The sequence below is a fragment of the Mesoplodon mirus genome, assembly GCF_964341445.2.
Source record: "Mesoplodon mirus genome assembly, chromosome: 14".
Taxonomy (NCBI): Eukaryota; Metazoa; Chordata; class Mammalia; order Artiodactyla; family Ziphiidae; genus Mesoplodon; species Mesoplodon mirus.
In genome coordinates this window covers 81,813,129-81,832,151 of record NC_138990.1, presented here as the reverse complement: position 1 = coordinate 81,832,151, position 19,023 = coordinate 81,813,129, and positions in this window count along the sequence as shown.

Genomic DNA, 19,023 nt, shown 5'->3' with positions numbered 1-19,023 from the left:
ATTTTAAAACAAATTAAATCTTAGAGCCACATTAATGATTGAAGGAAATCTATAAGTACCCTTCCCAACTGAAACCACAGAAAGATGGAGCTGGAGGAATCTTCTAAATGCCTAATCCTGGGACCTCACACTTTAATTAAAGCCTTTTCCTCTGATGTGTGCCAATATGCCTATTGCAGCAACTTGAGGAGCATGTACAGACTCCATGTAAAAATGGAGTCATCTCGGGCTTCCCTGGTGGCGCAGTGGTTGAGAGTCCGCCTGCCGATGCAGGGGACGCGGGTTCATGCCCCGGTCTGGGAAGATCCCACATGCCGCGGAGCAGCTGGGCTCGTGAGCCATGGCTGCTGAGCCTGCACGTCCGGAGCCTGTGCTCTGCAACGGGAGAGGCCGCAACAGTGAGAGGCCCGCATACCGCAAAAAAAAAAAAAATGGAGTCATCTCCCTCTGACCCACTCCACCATGAATCTTCATCAGATGTTATTTTCTGCATAAGCCACACCCATAGCTGCGTGCCTTTGTTCGTGCTGTTCCTCCTGCCTGAAGAACTTTCCTTCCACTTTGTCTGGCTGGGTTGCATTGAGCTGATCTCTGTATCACAAGTTTCTATCAGAACGTTTAGTATATCACAGGTGTCCAAGTGAGAGAAACATTTAGTGAATGTTTGATTGAATGGAAGACTTTGTGATCTTTGCCATGGGAAATCATGGATCATAAAAACACTAAATAATACTCAGTAAAATCAAACAATTCATTTTTAGACATTGGAAGAGAAATAGCATTTAGGAAGGCAGGAGAGAAGAAATTATAGGTGGGGGTAACTATAGGATCAAAGGCACAGAAATGAAGAGGAGCATGAGTTTTGGATAAAGAGGAGATATGATTAATTAGATTAGAAGGTTTATTGAAAGAAATGATGAGAAATAATACCTGGAGGGCTCATCTCACTGAATTGAATCCCTTGAGAATTTTTTAAAAATAAATTTATTTTATTTATTTATTTGGCTGCGTTGGGTCTTCGTTTCTGTGTGAGGGCTTTCTCTAGTTGAGGCGAGCGGGGGCCACTCTTCATCGCACTGCGCGGGCCTCTCACTGTCGCGGCCTCTCCTCTTGCGGAGCACAGGCTCCAGACGCACAGGCGCAGGCTCAGTAGTTGTGGCTCACGGGCCCAGTCACTCCGTGGCATGTGGGATCTTCCCAGACCAGGACTCGAGCCCGTGTCCCCTGCATTGGCAGGCAGATTCTCAACCACTGCGCCACCAGGGAAGCCCCCTTGAGAATTTTTGAAAGAGATGAAATAGGTAATGGGTAACCATCGAAAGTTCTTAAGCAGGAAATAACCTGAGGTACAGCAGGTAGAGAGGGGAGTTAGTGGCAGCTATATTGGTGGAGAGTAGAACCTGGTGTAAAATGGACCACTGTGAATCAGTGGGAATGGGGTAGTGGGCATGGGGATGGTTTGTCCTGGAGGAATTTTAAAGGAAGAAATGCCAGACTTGGTTATGGATGAGTATAGGGGAGCTCAGATTCTTTTTATTGACTTGGTGCTAAGAACATCTAAAAGTTTGGAGGAAGTATGTTATACATAAATATACTCAGCCACAGCAATTCTCTTTTATGGTCAACTATCAAGACCAAACTTGTGAGGGGAGACAGGTTTTGAATGATAGATGATTCTGGAGCCCTGGCCAGGCACATCTTAGCAGTTCGGACACAAACCTTTTCTTTGATGCAGAAAATGTTAGAAGTTTTTCTGCTGATTCTGGATTAAAAATGCTGCAAACTTTCCCTACCCAATTATGTATCTATCAACAGTGTGTACTTTCTCATACCTTCTCCAATATTGCATATTATCAAACATATTAATCTTTCTGTCAGTGATGGGTAGAAAATGGAATCTTATTTTAATCTCATTTGTATTTCATTAACGAGTGATCTTGAACACCATTTATGTATAAATTAGCCATTCATATTTCTTTTTATATATACACCTGTTATTGCCCTCTGTCTATTTTAATAATAGGATCCTTTGTCCTTTTTATTCACTTATAAAAGCCCTTTGTTTAATAACAGAATTAGGTTTTGTTCATCAAAACTGATTTTAGAAGACTAAATTTTCATAGATTGTAAAGTTTATATGGATTATCACACTCCCCAAGCTGCAGGTATTCTGGCTGTTTAGAAATCTCCAAAATCTACCCTTCTTAATCTTCAACCCTTTCTTTTTTTTAAATATTTAAGTCTAGAGTGCTAAATTAGGAAAGTAAAAGAACCAAAAATATATCCTGAGATTTTCAAATCTGTGTGTCTTTGAATCTGCACGGAAATAGAAATTAAGGAGGTGTTTGAACGCAGTTTCAGCCTTTCCTTTGGAGCATCTAAGATCATGCCCAGACTGAGGTAAAGGAGGAGTATTGAGAGATCAAATCTTTGGCAGATTTTTCCCTCTTGGTCCTCATACTCTGATCCCCTTAATGGAACTTGACAACCCCAACTGACCATTATGGCTGTTATAGGCTGAATTGTATCCCCTCAAATTCACATGTTGAAGCCCTAAATCCCCATGCCTCAGAATGTGACTGTATTTGGAGATGGGACTTTTAAAGATGTAATTAAGGTAAAATGAGGCCATACGGGTAGGTCCTAGTTCAATATAATTGGTGTCCTTATGGGAAGAGATTAGGAGATAGATAGACATGCAAAGAAGAAAGACCATGTGAAGACAGAGGGAGAAGGCGGCCATCTGCTAGCCAATGAGAGAGGCCTCAGAAGAAACCACCCCTGCACACACCTTGATCTGGGACTTCCAGCCTCCAGAACTGTGAGAAAGTACATTTCTATTGTTTAGGCCATCCAGTCTGTGGTATTCAATACTTTGTTATGGCAGGCCTAGGAAACGAACACAATGCCTTACAGAAAGTACCATAACCTTCACCAACTGGCTTGGAAATCAAATTCTAACAGAGGAAACCATGGACTAAAAAACACCTGCCCTGAGCTATGCGGTCTCACCCTACTCATCTCATGTCCAGCACCTCATAAATGAAGAGAAGGCCCAATTCCAAGCCATACATTTTGGGTTTATAATTTCCCCAATTTTAGAGAATGTAAAAGCCTTAGAGTTCATAGTCATAGTTAGGCATTCCTGGGCACACACCCATCTAAATGGGTTTCCTGCATTGGGCAACCAGGATTTAGATCTCATGTCTGGAACATGTCCTTGGATGGGAGATGTGATGGGCATAGAGCAGTCTGGTGGAAAGAGCACTAGAATGGGAGTCAGAGACCCAGGCCTTAGTCTTGATCCTGCCACAATGACTCAGGGAACTAAATTTACCTGTTTGGACCTAGAATACTTATGTGGGCCTCATAAGTGGTTTTCAGACCAGGGTTCCATGGAAGGGTTTTAGTAGTTCTGCAAACTTTTCATTTGAACTTCCCCTGTGGAATACATTTTAACTGTTTTAAAACACTGCAGTAAAATAACATGCATTCAGATGTGTTTTATTTCACATTTTAATTTATCTAAGAACATCAGCATATAAAAATACGCTGCTAGGTTAACTTATCTGGAATGAACATCAGAATAAAACCTTGCCTGTGGATGTAATATTTGGTGAGGGATGTTGCTATTCTGCACTGGTCTGTCTGTCTCTCTTAAATTCTGACATGACCGCTGCATGTCTCCACTGACATAAAATTGCACAAGTGCATTCATGACCACAGTACATTTGCACCTGCTCTGTTAAGTGCCAGCTCAAGCTTATTTGCATTGGTTCTCCCCATGGCTTAAGCCTTGTTTGTGCACTCACCACTGACTCTCTCACATCTTGAAAACATCACATTAGAACTAGAATGAATGCTTCCTTTCTGACTTTACCATTAGAAACTCAAGAATTTATTAGGTGTTACTAACAATTCAACTTTGAAACAGATATTTCCTACTACTTTTCCTGTAAGCTTCTGGATGAATTTAGTTGAGCAGAAACCCAAGCTGTAAGGCAAGTTGATTTAAAACAAAACAATACAAAACCTATTACCACTTGCAACTACTTAGCCGGATGAATCAGTATTCTCTAAGTGTTGTGCAACTGAACCAAAATAAAATAAAAATCAGATGCTGAGGACAATATGATTGTGGTTATTCAAATTTTTTTGATTCATCAAATCAATCTCATAGTTGTCAGAGATATACTTTACACTATATATATACAAGGTGTATGTACCATATATGTATAGCATATTTGAACTCACGAAATAAATATATTCTAGTGAATTTCTGCTTTTATTTGTCTTAAACTTTAATATTCCACATAAGATTAAATTTGTATCGAGGGTAACTTTCCTGCAAGGAAAACCACTAGATCAGATGACCTCCAAGATTCCCTGTAGTTCTAACACCCTGTAATCTTCTGAGGTGAACAAGGTATAGGGAGGACTGAGCAGGGTGCAGGGAGGGGTGAGTCAAGGCAGTGAAAGGTGGCTGGTCACCAGTCTCTGTGTTCAGCTTGGGAGCTTCATTCCACCTTCCATCCTTCTAAGGTATGGCATCTGGTTGAGATTTCAAATGTACAAATGGACAATCCTGGGAAAACCACGTGGTACATAAGAAGTTATCAAAGAATACTACAAAGATTTTTAAAACTCTTCTTTTTTACGGTCATAATTCTTTTGAAACTTGCCTAAGTTTCATGAAAACGTATTGTATTACCCTGGTCACCTCCTGTCTGAAACAAATCTCTTCTGGAGGCAGGATCTGATAGGAGGTATTGGAGGAGTGGGACCCGGGGCTGGGGCTGGGGGTGGGTGGGTAAGCTCGGCAGTGGGGGGTGATACAGCCCTCCTTTTGCTGGCAGAGGGGCTGTACATAGTTAGAAACAGGGGCCCTGGTTTGTTTCAGCTGCTACCTTTAGAAGTCTCTCTCACCAGAGCTTAGCATATTCCAAGGTCCTCCCCAAGTTTAGGGCACTGTGACCTGGCCGTGACCACTGGCTCTGGAAGTGGACAGCCTCCACAGGCCCTGCAGAACATGCAGAGATAGAACAGAGGGGAGCTGGGGTTGCACATTTGTCTGCACCTGCATTTTCCAGTGACTCCTCCCCTTAAGGTGAGAAGTAGGGGTTAGATTTTGAATGCTAGAGGGCGGTAGCTCCCAGGGGTTGCCTCAGGCCTACAATTACACGCTGGGTGACTGATCTCAGGACTGAATTTTTTTTGGCTGGATGACTCATTGGACTGAGGTGATGCTCCCCTGATTCTGACCTTGGTTATTGTATTAATTCGGATAAACATTCACCTACATAAAATAGAGATCCTAAACAAAAGGGACTTACATAAGACAAACTTTGTTTTTCTTTTATATAATAGTCTGGAAGCAGGAGGTCCAGGGCTGTTGTAGAGCTCTGTTCTACAAGGTTGTCTAAAGACCTAACTCCCATTTGTTTTCTTCCATCTTTAGGGTGTTGCCCTTATATGAATATCCCAAATGGCTCCCTACCTCCTTGATCCAGGTAAGCAGGTGAAGGAAAGAGGGAAGAGGGTGATCATCATTTAAGACTACAGCCTGGACATTAAATACATCACTTCCACTCACGTTCTCTGGTCCAGAATTTGGTTATATGGCCATGCATAGCTGCAAGGGAGGCTGGAAATACAGTCTCTCTTTTATGCCATGTATCTAGATAAAAATATTGGGTTCTATTGTTTTGAAAAATAATGGAAGAATGAATATTGGAGTACAACTAACTGTAAGGTGCTTAATGAACTATGAAATCATATGCTACTAGTTGGGGTTCAGCAAACACATTTCTATTACAGGGGTAAATGGCTGAGTCTGGGCAGCATAGTGTCCAGAGGGGAAAGCCTGGCAGCCCCCGGTCTAATGGTTGGCACTTTGATACTCCCTTTATTAGTATTTATTTTTCTAAGATATGGGAAATTCCAGTTTCCACTGACCTCTGCAACTCCTTGAAAATATCAGGTTGTAAAGGGCTAACCTAGAGTTCAAAGCACCCGAATGGATAATGTGTAGACCAGAGGATTTCAAACTGTGTCCTGAGAGCCCCAGGATTCCTTAAAGTTCTGGGAGCTGATGGAAAACAAGGATTCTGTAACCTAAACTCCATACTCCACTAGGCAGTCCCACCATAGTGCTATGTATGTTTTTATCTCTTTGTTTCTCTGTATAAGATTTGGGGCTAAAAAGTATAGTTTTTACAACAGTTTAATTTGAAAATACGAGGAAAATGCCAGCGTTGAAAAATTTAAACTGTCAATGTGATCCTATAGTTTGGAAGAAGCAATTACATAATGCTTTAAAATTCACAGAAACATTGCAGCATTATTCCCTCCCTTGATCCTTCTTCATCTACAGTTAAAGAAATAGAAGCACAGAGAGGTAAAGTGACCTTGCCCAAAGTGATACAGTTAAGAAGTGCTAGTAGCAGCTACTATACATAAAATAGATAATCAACGAGGACATACAGTATAGCACAGGGAACTATACTCAATATTTTGTAATAACCTATAAGGGAAAAGAATCTGAAAAAGAATATATATACATATATATCTGAATCACTGTGCTGTACACCTGAAACTAACACAATATTGTGAATCAACTATATTTCAATAAAAAATACATATAAAATAAAATAAAAAATAAATGAAAAAAAGAAGTGCTATAAACAGGATCAAACATAGGACTTTGGAATCTTCACTATACACATCCATTTCCCTATATTTTCTTACACCCATCATTAAGGTAAGAAGGCCCATCCCTAAGCTACTGAGACCTGAGCCATTTCACCTTGGGAGCCTGGTTTCTGCAGGAGCAGCAAGCAAATAGTCTCACCAACTCTCCTCTGTGCTTGAGTCCTCTTATCTTTCCTCCCTCCTTTCCTTTTTCCTTCTCAGCTCCCATCAAAAGTCTATCATATATCAGATACTATCTCAGGTACTAGAGATATAGTAGTAACCAAGGCCTACAAGATCTTCATGGAACTTATTTATTGATTGACATGGGATTAATTTCCAAAATATACAAATAGCTCATACAACTCAGTATCAAGAAAAGAGAAAACCCAATCAAAAATATGGGCAGAAGACCTAAATAGACATTTCTCCAAAGAAGGTGTATAGATGGACAACAGGCACATGAAAAGATGCTTAACATGGCTAATTATTAGAGACATGAGATTCAAAACTATAATGAGGTATCACCTCACACCAGTCAGAATGGCCATCATCAAAAAGTCTATAAATAATAAATGCCGGAGAGGGTGTGGATAAAAATGAACCCTCCTACATGTTGGTGGGAATGTAAATTGGTGCAGCCACTATGCAGAACAGTATGGCGGTTCACTGAAAAACTAAAAATAGAGTTATCATATGATCCAGCAATCCCACTCCTAGGCAGAGAAAGACAAATATATGATATCACTTGCATGTGGAATCTAAAAAAGTGATACAAATGAACTTATTTACAAAACAGAAATAAATAGTCTCACAGACATAGAAAACAAACTTATGCTTACCAAAGGGGAAGCAGGGAGGTATAAATTAGGAGTTTGGGATTAACAGATGCACACTACTATATATAAAATAGTTAAATAACATGATCCTACTGTATAGCACAGGGAATTATATTCAATATCTTATAATAACCTATAATGGAAAATAATCTGAAATAGAATATATATATATATATGAATCTATATATCTATATCTACATCTATATTTTTTAAAATATTTATTTATTTATTTATTTTTTCGCTGCATCGGGTCTTAGTTGCCGTATGTGGCATCTTTGTTGTGGCATCTGGGATCTTCCGTTGTGGCGCATGGGCTTCTTTCTAGTTGTGGCATGCAGGTTTTTTCTCTCTGTAGTTGTAGAGCAGGCTCCGGAGAGTGTGGGCTCTGTAGTTTGTGCCACTTGGGCTCTCTAGTTGAGGAGTGCAGGCTCTGTAGCTGTGGCACGCTCAGTACTTGTGGCTTAGTTGTCCTGAGACATGTGGGATCTTAGTTCCCCGACCAGTAATTGAACCTGCATCGCCCTGCACTGGAAGGCGGATTCTTTACCACTGGACCACCAGGGAAGTCTCTACATCTATATATCTATATCTATCTATATCTGAATCATTTTGCTATACACCTGAAACTAACACAACATTGTAAATCGACTATACTTCAATCAATAAAAAAAATTAAAAAATAGATTCTAGTGGGAGCTATGAAAAATGAAAATATAACTAAACACATGGAGTATTTTCACATAGTGATAATTTCTATAAAGAGAACTTAATCAGGCTAACAGGATAAGAAGGGCAGGGTGGGAGCAGAGAGTATTTCAGTTGGGTGGTCGGGAGGTTGAGTTACATATGAGTAGAGACCTGAATGAGGGGAAGAGGTGAGCCAAGCAGGTGTCTTGAGAAAGAGCTCCCCAAGATGATGGGAGAGTAGATACATGATTGGTATGCTCAGCACAGTCATGGGATTACAAGGTGACTAGTAGGGCTGGGGGTATACGCAAGGGCTTTTTTAAAGGATTATTTTGTTTTGTTTTATGATGTAGGAGAGAGAGAAGGCAGCTAATTTCCAGAAGCGAAATTTCTGAGTAGTCGAGAGGATGGATTCTGTGTATAAGTGGGGAGGTTGGCCTTGGCCAGGAGGAGGGACAGGTCATCTTTGGGATGGGAGGGAAGGTAGAGAAGATGAGAACAGATGTGGAAGGGATGGTAGATTTGGTGGGAAAATGAATTATTTCTTTTCTGGTTGGTTCTATTTTGTTAGTAAAATATCAGGTGAAGACAGTGAGGTGGGTATAAGGAGGGGAAGGGACTCATGGTCCTCCAGGGTGGTAAGAACGTGAATTTACTAGCTAACATAGAAGGGCTACTGGGCAGTGTTGTGGGCCCACTTGACATCTGCCATCTTAGTCTTAGATGAGACTGATCGCTGTGACTATGTAATTTTTCCAGCTATGCCTGGTTGCCAGGGAGATGTAAGCAGAAAGGTGAACTTAACCATGGGCTGGGCATTGTCCATTTGGCTGTTTGGATCCATTCTCCATCCTTTTTCATTTGGCTTGGTGCTCTGGGAGGCTGCTGTTTAGGAAGAACTCACTGGATTCCTTGGTCTCTGGATTGGGCTTGGCCAATGGCAGCAGGCACAAAACGAGACTGGCAAGCAGGAGGTAGTGAGGTGCTTGTATTACTTCTCTACTCTCTCCCCAGTGGCCTGTGGTAGGCCTGGCTACATCCCTCTATGAAGGCCCCAGCTCCTATGGGGCAGCCCTCTCATGGCTGGGGCTCTTTTTAGGTCCTGGAAATCACTCCCTCTTCTTATTCTTTCAGGGGTAGGGTTGCTAACTGTTTCCCACTGATGTTAGATTTGTCATGCTTCCTCACTCTTTATTGTTTTCCCTCTACCTGCCTACATCTTTAGAAACAATACCTTTACTAAACTCTCTTCATATGCTCCCTCTTCTATCACTTTCTTGGTAAGTCCCTGACTGATGCAAACCTGTTTTGCAGTGTGGTCAGGCAGGCTTCACAGAGGAGAAAGAGCAGGGTATTTGTGAGTATGAGCAAGAGAGAGATGATGATGGAAAAAGGACTCCAAGCTGAGTAAAGAGAGAAATGTGGGCATGAGCAGGGTGGATAGACTGCAAAGATGGTGGAGTCTGTTGTTGGAAAGTCCCAGTGGGGTCAAAGGATTTTGGAGGTGGCATAAGGGAGCTGAAAATTGGGGACCAGTCTCAGAGAGTAGAGTGAGTGCTTAAAATAGAAAATCTGTGGGCTTCCCTGGTGGCGCAGTGGTTGAGGGTCCACCTGCCGATGCAGGGGACACGGGTTCGTGCCCCGGTCTGGGAAGATCCCACATGCCGTGAAGTGGCGGGGCCCGTGAGCCATGGCCACTGAGCCTGCGCGTCCAGAGCCTGTGCTCCGCAATGGGAGAGGCCCGCGTACCGCAAAAAAAAGAAAAAAAAATTGTAATTGATGCAGTTATTGATAATAACAATAGCTGTGTCATTGGTTCTCAGCCCTGGCTCTATATCAACATTGCCAGGGGAGCTAGTAAAAATACTAATGACTGGCTTCCCCTCCAGAGATTCTGACTACAGCTGTGGGACCTAGGAATTGTAATTTAAAAAAATTGCTGTGGGTGTGAGCATGGGAGTGGTTGGCTGGGGTAGAAAGAGAAAAATTGTCCTTAGCAACCAGAGGTCAAGGGACCAGGAGGCCAGAGTCTTAGAAGAATCACCTACATCAAAGTCACTATAGAATGGTAGCAGAGTCTGTGGTGAGAGGAACTGAATGAGTCAGAGCCGAAACCTGGGAGGTTGATAGAGCTTGGAAGAGCTTGGGTATTTTACTTACTCTGGGCCAAATCTCTGGCCCTATTCTCTCCCCTTAGCACAGGGTCACTGTCCAGGGGCTGTCTCTCCGTCAACTTCTCTTTGGTTTACCCTCCTCTCCCAGCATGTCTCTGTCTTTCATTTTCATTATTTGTTTTTAGGGTTACCTGTCTCCACTGCTGGGGTTTGAGGAACCACATAACTCAGGACCTCTGCTCTTACCCAGATCTGCTTTACTTAAGAGCTGACTCTGTCCTTCAACCATTCCAAACTTTAACTTTCTTCTTCTAATCATCAAAAAAAAAAAGGGTTTCCCTGGTGGCGCAGTGGTTGAGAGTCTGCCTGCCGATGCAGGGGACAAGGGTTCATGCCCCCATCTGGGAAGATCCCACATGCCACGGAGCGGCTGGGCCCGTGAGCCATGGCTGCTGAGCCTGCGCGTCTGGAGCCTGTGCTCCGCAACAGGAGAGGCCACAACAGTGAGAGGCCCACGTACCGCAAAAAAAAAAAAAAAAAAAAAAAATTCCTTTCCTCTGCCCCACTTTCTCAGGGCTCTTTAGGGGGTTGATAAATCCTAAAGCATCATTACTTTGTTTCATCACTTTCTTGATAAGTCCTTGACTGATGCAAACCTGGTTTGGGGTGTGGTCAGGCAAGCTTCACAACTAACAAACTTGTGTGTGTATTGATGGAAGGCTTCGCATATTGTAATATACAAGGTAAGACAGGTACACAAAATCATTCAAATCCTCTCCACCTCCAGGTCAGTGCATGTAATACTGCCCTGCTGGTAGAGAGAACAGGTCATTTTAGCTGGAAGTTTCATCTTCTTTTATTTTCTATATGCGTGCCATTGTGGGGCTATTTAAATCAAATTCTTCTCTATAGCTGAGCGCAAAACCTGCACAATTTCTGGTTTTGATCTTTCCAAAGATAATTTCTGCTGTGTAATGAGATCTGAGAATGAAGTCAGGCATGATCAGAAGAAAGGTCACAGTGTGTGCTCAAAGGTATATTAACTAATGTTGGCGCTGACATTGATCTCTTTCCAAGAGGACAAAATTAAACAGCAAATAGTAAATACGTTCAATGGCACTTTATTGCAAGGAGGACCATTTACAATGAAATAAGAATATGAGAATGGTTTCAAAGAGAAGATGGGAATGCTTACAAATAGAGCACATCTTACCGGTTAGAGGGGGAATGTGATTCCAGTTAAGGTTAATGGGGAAACGGTTAATGAAAGGTACAGATTCCAAAACCGCGTGATGCCATGTTGTATCTTGCAGAGGTAATTAACACTAGAGACTCTGGGTAAATGGACACATTACACACAGCCAGCAACTTGACATTCTGCACACCATACAGAGAGGCTGCTCCGGATGCTTTATGACCTGCCCTAATACTGACAGGGCGACGTCTGAGGTCACGTTCTCCATCCCTTTTCCTCATGGAGTTGGTGTGGTATTGCAGGAAAAACACCAGACAGGGAGAAAGGAGAAGGGGTTACAGCCCAGACTCAGTTACTAGGAGGTGATGTGTGACCTTGGGCAAGTTACTTTCTGCTTCTCCTAGGCTTAATTTCCTCATCTGTAAAATAAGGGGTTGAATTGGACCATTTTTTTCTGAACTGGATACTTCTTTTCTGGTTTGAATTCTGAGATTCCCTGCACTTCCTTGCCCTACTACTATTATCAATTATCTACCTTGTAATTGTGTAAATGTGGGTATGTATGGGTGGGACTTTGCAGGTATAAATACAGAAGGGGGTGAACATTTACCTGCCTTTGCCTGTGTGTGGCACATATGTGTACTTAGGAGGCAATCGTGTGGTGACTTTGAAATGACACAACCGTAGAGGTGTCTGCCCAAGGAAGTTTCTATTTCTACTAGCAATGTTCAGGGTCTTCAATCCTTCTCCCATTTTTTCCCCAAAGGGTAAACTAGTAGGAGTGAGGTTACCTATTGAATTAAAACACCTGGGATTAAGGTGAACTTCGGTGAAAGCTCCTTTAGCACATTGGCTGCAGGATTATCTGTCCCTAAAAGCACCTTCTTTGGTGTCATTCTCTTGCTCTGAACACCCCAGGCGGGAGAATAAGGAAGGCTAAGGATCTTGTAGCGGCAGGTGAGGGACGGAATGGGGATCACATTCCATCCTGTACATTTAGCCGTCTCCTTTGGCTGTCTGGAATCTTCCCCATTCATCTATGGGAGAAGAGGGGCTTAAAAGTAGGGCACTTGCACACATGGATTTCTCACCCCAGTGCTCATCTTATTGACAGGCGTTGCTTCAGCTGAATGGTTTTCACTCTGTGTTCAGGCCTGTTTGTAGGTGGCATCCCGAGGGCAGATTCCATTCTTATCCCAGCCTCAGAATTCATTGCTGCTTTTTAAAATTCCCAGGTGCACCTTGTTTATGTCTCCCTTCTCACCTGCCTTGAAGCCCCCCTTACCTGTCCTTATTCTTTCCTAGCCCCTCAGAAAAGAAAAGTAAACAAAACAACAAAGCAAGCCCTTCTGGGGTGTCTGGTTATAGAAGTCATCCATGCTTCTGGTTGAGAATTCAAGAAATACTTTCCTGTTGTCCTGAATGAAATAGCTTAAAAAGGCCTGCCAGATCCCCAATTGCTGGGTGAGAGGGGCCCAAGGAGTGACAGCTTTACACATGAAGACTCCAGGACCCACCTCCCTTCACGGATGATGGGAAGGGAAATCTTGGAGGGCGGGCAGCCCCGGAACCAAGTTACCACACGCCATTGACAGCTGCGGAATTGCACCTATTGATTGCGGTGTAGAAGCCAATGTTTCATCAGCCTTTAATTGAGCTGATTCCTAAATAGAACAGGGTCAGCTTTGGCTGTGCTGCTGGGTCTAAGTAGTTGTGACTGAGCTCTGATTGACGCCTCTTCAACAGACCCTCATTTGGTAGATTTTTCACATTCCCTGGGTTCTAGAACTTTGGTCCTCAGCTGAGAGCATCCATCAGGCTCCCCTGTGGGAGAGGTTAAAGGTACAGAAGGTGGTGCATCATTCTGGCCAACTCTGTTTCAGTGTCTGGGGAGGAGGCCAGGCAATGATTAATAAAGTCTTTTTTTAGGCACTTCCAATGAGCATACGCGAATACCCAGAAACTTCTGGAGGGTTCCATTGCAAACTGAGAGATGAAGTTACCAAGTTAAGTGGACAAAGAAATGCTGGAATTTTGAAATACTCCCAGTGCTTCTTTTTCCACAGGAGGGCATATGCAATGAGGGATGCATTCGCACTCTCTGTGTCATTTTCAAGCATAAGGACATGGCTCTTTTTTTTATTGCTGTGTTGCTTGCTTCATTTCAATGAACACTTGGACTTTCTTGGAGGAGCCCATCATGTAGATACAGCTTCCCTCGGACACCGTTAGGAGGGACACTCCCCAGCCATCATCCCAGATATGTTGGTGAATCCAGCATTCACTGAAAGAGTAAATTGGATTTCATTACATGATACTGTATAATGTGGGGTGACCTCCTCCCATTGTTATGTTGGGTGGATGCTTAGACAGTTCTGATTTTTATTTCCTGGTAATTGCTTCCTCATGGATTCAGCCCTTTTTTTTTTTTTTTTTTTTTTGGTCCCCAACAGATGCCTCCACTGATCCCTCGTTGCCATTCTTAGCCTCCCTCAAAGCCTGACTTGTTCCTTAATGAATCTGCCACACACTGAGGTGGGGCCAAGGCAAATCAAGAGGCCATTCCATCAAAATATCTGTGATGGGAAAGCCTATTCCCATTCCGAACTTGTGTTTCACTTGTGTCCCACCTGACCTGGAGGGCCTACGAGGCGGGGGGATGGGAGAACATTTGAACCCTGGCTACTGTTAAAACATCCTAATCTCAGAGACTCTATTTTGTTTACAGTCCTGATCTGTTTTGCCTTTGAAGCTGCTTCTCATCAGTGGATTGGTGGGGCCCTATGGCTCCTATACATTTTAAAGCTACCTTCCCCAGAGTTTGCCCCAGTGATGGAGACCTGCACTTTGTCTTTTAAGCAGATAAAAAGAGAGGTCAGTCAGAAGTAATTCCCCTACTCCTCATATAAACAGTTTAACTGCTGCAGCAACATACTTGCCTGGAATTACTCCCTCAGATTCAATTCCCTTTTCCTGCTCCACTTGTAAAAGTGGTTAGTGTCCTCTATAAACTGTAGCTCACCAAGGTGCAGGGCTTGCTGTGCGGTTGTAGAATAAATGTTAATCTAATACAGGTTACTAGGTCAAATGCAATCACAGGCTTGTGGGAAAAAGCTTAATACTGTTCTGCTTCTTCTAACACAGTAAACCTGGATATTATATGATAGGTTAAACACCAGTGAACCATGGCAAGAATTTTCTTGAAAGTAGGATTTAGTACAAAGGAAACTACATTGAAATGGTGACCTAGGATTGACTTTGCTTTCCAAGAGAGCATGCTAAGACGCTGGAGTGCACGGTGAAAATGGGCTCCTTAAAAATGTGATGTTCTAGAATTCATTGCTGAGGGAATGAGTGCCAGTTGGAACAGCTGTGACACAACCCAAGGTTTCATATGTTGTCAACTATGACTTCAATTCCCTCTCCTTGTCCAAAAATTCACGAGTGCAGACACACACACACACACACACACACACACACACACACAAGCTTTCCTTATGAAAAGTTAATGTAGCATTGGATGGCCTCTTAGAATTTGGATCCCAGCTAGAACATCAAGTAAACACAGCGTCAGGGCAGGCTGAGCATCTGTGGGCCAACTGCCTTGAGAAGATTCTGTGTAGATCGTCTTGGTGGTGGATGCCTTCCTATTTTACGTGGATGTTAGTGCATTAAGTGTTCCCAGCCTGTATTCGTGATCCAGTGCCAAAGCTGAGATTTACATATGCTAGCAGATGTATAATAAATACTTAAGTAAATGAACATCAGATTTCAGGGGAGCTGAAAAGTCTGGTTTGCAGGACCACTTAGGTTCTGTTTGGCATGGAAACGGGGACTGGACCAGGATTAACTTTGCAAGGTCTTGTGGGGTCTTCCAGGAGGGAGCTCTCAAACTCTCATAATTAGCATTGTAATGCCCATGCACCGTCCTCCTGCTAGCTTTCTCCGGGAACCGTATTCAACAGGCAATCATGCAAGGAAAAGCGCTCTGACACAGGCTAGAACCCACCTCTCCTCCTGAAAGCAGTTGAGAATGGGGCTGTGTGTCTCCTCTTGGCGCTTAAAAAGTTCTTACCAGGCTCCAGGGATTTGTCTGACTTGTGAAAAATGCATTTGTGTATTTCCAGATGTGACATAGCTCTCGAGTGATTAAGCTAGATCACTTAGCATGTTAGCTGAGTTAGAGTGGGTAGGCAACTGATGAGAGGCCTCTCCCTGCTTGGGTTTGCAGTTAAATGACTGAATTAATCAAGTGATGCATTCTGGATGGTTACGAAACTAGAATGAACATGGTGCCAGATATGTGAGTGACCGTTAGGAAAACTGTACGAAAGAATAGGTACACACACACACAGATCATTTGGGGAAATGCATATTTTAAATTTTATAACAGAAATTCAGATTTTTCAGAAACAAACCTAGCGAACTGTATTTCATTTCTAAAATCGGTTGTTGGCAGGAGTGGAAGAGACCTTATGGGGTTAATTTTTGAGGTGCAGCTCTGTATGGCCATCATGTCTGGCCAGCCCATCCTAATGACCGCTGCTGTAGCGCTTTGTCCGTTGGACTGCAGGCAGGTGGCGGGTCACTCAGATTCAGAAAAGCTGGTTGGAGGGAGGCAGGTGAAATGGACTCTCATTCAGACAGCTTCCCTCCAGCCAGTATTAGAGCTAGCTCCTTCCACATAAACAGGGATTCTGAGGGCTTCCAGTGATTGGGAAATATCAAATACATAATATATAGATAACTAAAATATAGATAACTAAAAGGGCCCAGGGCCCCTTTTTCTCTTTTTACTGCAGACTGGATGGTCAGGTTTCTCTGCCTCTTTCTCTCCACTTTCTCCCAAGTTTTTCTTTGAAAAGATGTAAAGGGGAAATTGTACCTTTCTCCATTGTTTCTGTGTATCCACTGAGCATAGAATGCTGGCAGGGGCTATGGGTTTCTTTAAAAGTTTGACTCACAAGTATTGTCTTGGGAATATATGCACAATTATTCAAGTTAGTGGAGACCAATCTGGCACGTTTTCAGGCAATGGCTTTACTCTTGTTGGAAATGCCCAAAAATGGGACTTTTTTTTTTTAATTGAAGCATTTACAACGTTGTGTTAGTTTTAGGTGTACAGCAAAGTGATTCAGATACATTTTTTTTTCTGATTTTTTCCATTATAGGTTATTACAAGATATTGAATATAGTTTCCTGTGCTATACAGGAGGTCCTTGTTTATCTATTTTATATATAGTAGTGCGTATCTGTTAATCCCAAACTCCTAATTTATCCTCCCCCACACCTTTCCCTGTTAGTAATCGGAAGTCTGTTTTCTATGTCTGTTAATCTGTTTTGTAAATAAGTTCATTTGTATCACTTTTTCAGATTCCACATGCAAGTGATATCATATTTGTTTTTCTCTCTCTGACTTAACTTCACTTAGTATGATAATCTCCAGGTCCATCCATGTTGCTGCAAATGGCATTATTTCATTCTTTTTTATGGCTGAGTAGTATTCCATAGTATATATGTACCACATCTTCTTTATCCATTCCTCTGTCCATGGACATTTAAGTTGCTTCCATGTCTTGGCTGTTGTAAATAGCGCTGCTATGAACATTGGGGTGCATGTTATCTTTTCGAATTAAAGTTATCATCTTTTCTGGATATATGCCCAGGAGTGAGATTGCTGGATGAGATATCTTCTTAGGAGGCCACTGGCAACGCTCAGAATGGAGATTTGTAGTCCCTATAGATGTCTGCTCTGTGAGTGAACGTGGCATTGGGAGTCAAAGGCAGATCTGCCACTTAGCTGTGTGACCTGAGACAACTAAAGCCCCTTATGCTTCAGTTTTTACAGCTGAAAAATGGGAGGGATATGATCTTGCCTCCCCTTCATATTTTTCTGACAAGTGGGTCCTTGGACATGCTGGCCTGTTTGCAGCTATAGGTCACCAGTCTTCCCATTTCCCCCAGGCTCCTATTTCACTCCATTTCTGTCTTGAGGCACTTGACTCGGCCTCTTGCTTGGAGCCCTGCTTCTATCCTTTGGACTTAGGTTTTCCCAACATTTCCTAGTGAAACCTATGTCCTCACCCCTGGCCGGGCTCTCCATCAGCTGGCCAGCTTGGATAGGCCGTTCAGAGATCACCTCCCAGCTCTTGGGAATTGAATGGTAGATTGTGTGTGAAACACCTAATACAGGGTAACAGGGAATTGTTGATGCTCATTCCCTTCACTTTCCCAAGAAACACTGTCAATGACCAGATGAGGCAACTTGGGAAAACCACTTAAAAATCTCTGAGTCTGTGGAAAATAGTAATAATAATACTTACTCCACTGGGATAGGGGGACAGTCAAGGAGATAACATAGGTTAGGAGGTCCAAGTCCTGTCATCTGACACTGAAAGAAATTGAGGCCCCACTCAGCCAACTCCAGGTATGGCATCTGAGGATCAGAACCATCCAAGTGGTGAAAAGTATTTGCTATCAGAGCTGACTTACCCAGTAGGTACAGGGCCTAGATTTTACAATATTTTTAAGGGCCCATGAAAATATCTTACTTTCATTTTATTAAATGAGAAGAAAAAAGTTGAAGATAGAAGAAAATGTTTTAATATCTAATAGCAGTATATGCATTTTTATAACAATGCAGTTGCAAAATATAATTTTTAATATTTTCGTCCATGGAGAAAGGAACCATGAAGACAAAAGTGCTTGTATGACCCATGAAAGTTATAATTGGCCATGACCTCACGACCATGGTCTTGAAAATTTCAGCGGCTAATGCACATATCACCATTTTACACTTTCTTTATTTATTTACTTACTATCTATCGATTGGCCACGCCATGCAACATGCAGGATCTTAGTTCCCCAACCAGGGATCAAACCTATGCCCCCTGCATTGGGAATACGGAGTCTTGACCACTGAACCACCAGGGAAGCCCCCGTATCACCATTTTAAACAGAAGTTCCCATCTTTTTTCATGAACCCGGAAGGAAATTCCCTACAGATAAGCAGAACCACTGAAACCTGGTGACTTCTGAGCAAGGGGACCTGATGACAGTCACCAAAACAAAATGTCTTCATGTCAGGGAGGCAGGTGTAGGTAAGGAGACCCAGCCTCTGAATGCAGGAAAGTCTCTTAGCTACTTCTGTTTGTCCTTGATATCCTGTGACCAGAGAAGTGATCTGGGATTTATTTGCCATCAGGTCAAAAAAGTCTTGGGATTGGGTAAAGTCTGAGGGGTTTTGTCAAATGGAGAGTTACATTGGTAATCCAGGACCCACCATGCATTGAGTCCTCAGCCCCTCAGCCTCAGGGAATACAAGTGTATTTCGCTCCTATTAAACAAGAGGAGAGAAAACCAGACATTCCCTCATCAAAAAGACTTCCCTGAATGTGAGAATAAAAGCAGGGCTCACAGTAAGAGAGTCAATATTCTGTTCGAATCTTTGAATTACTGCAAGGGAGGTTCAGGTCTCTGTCCTCACTCCATGCCTTTC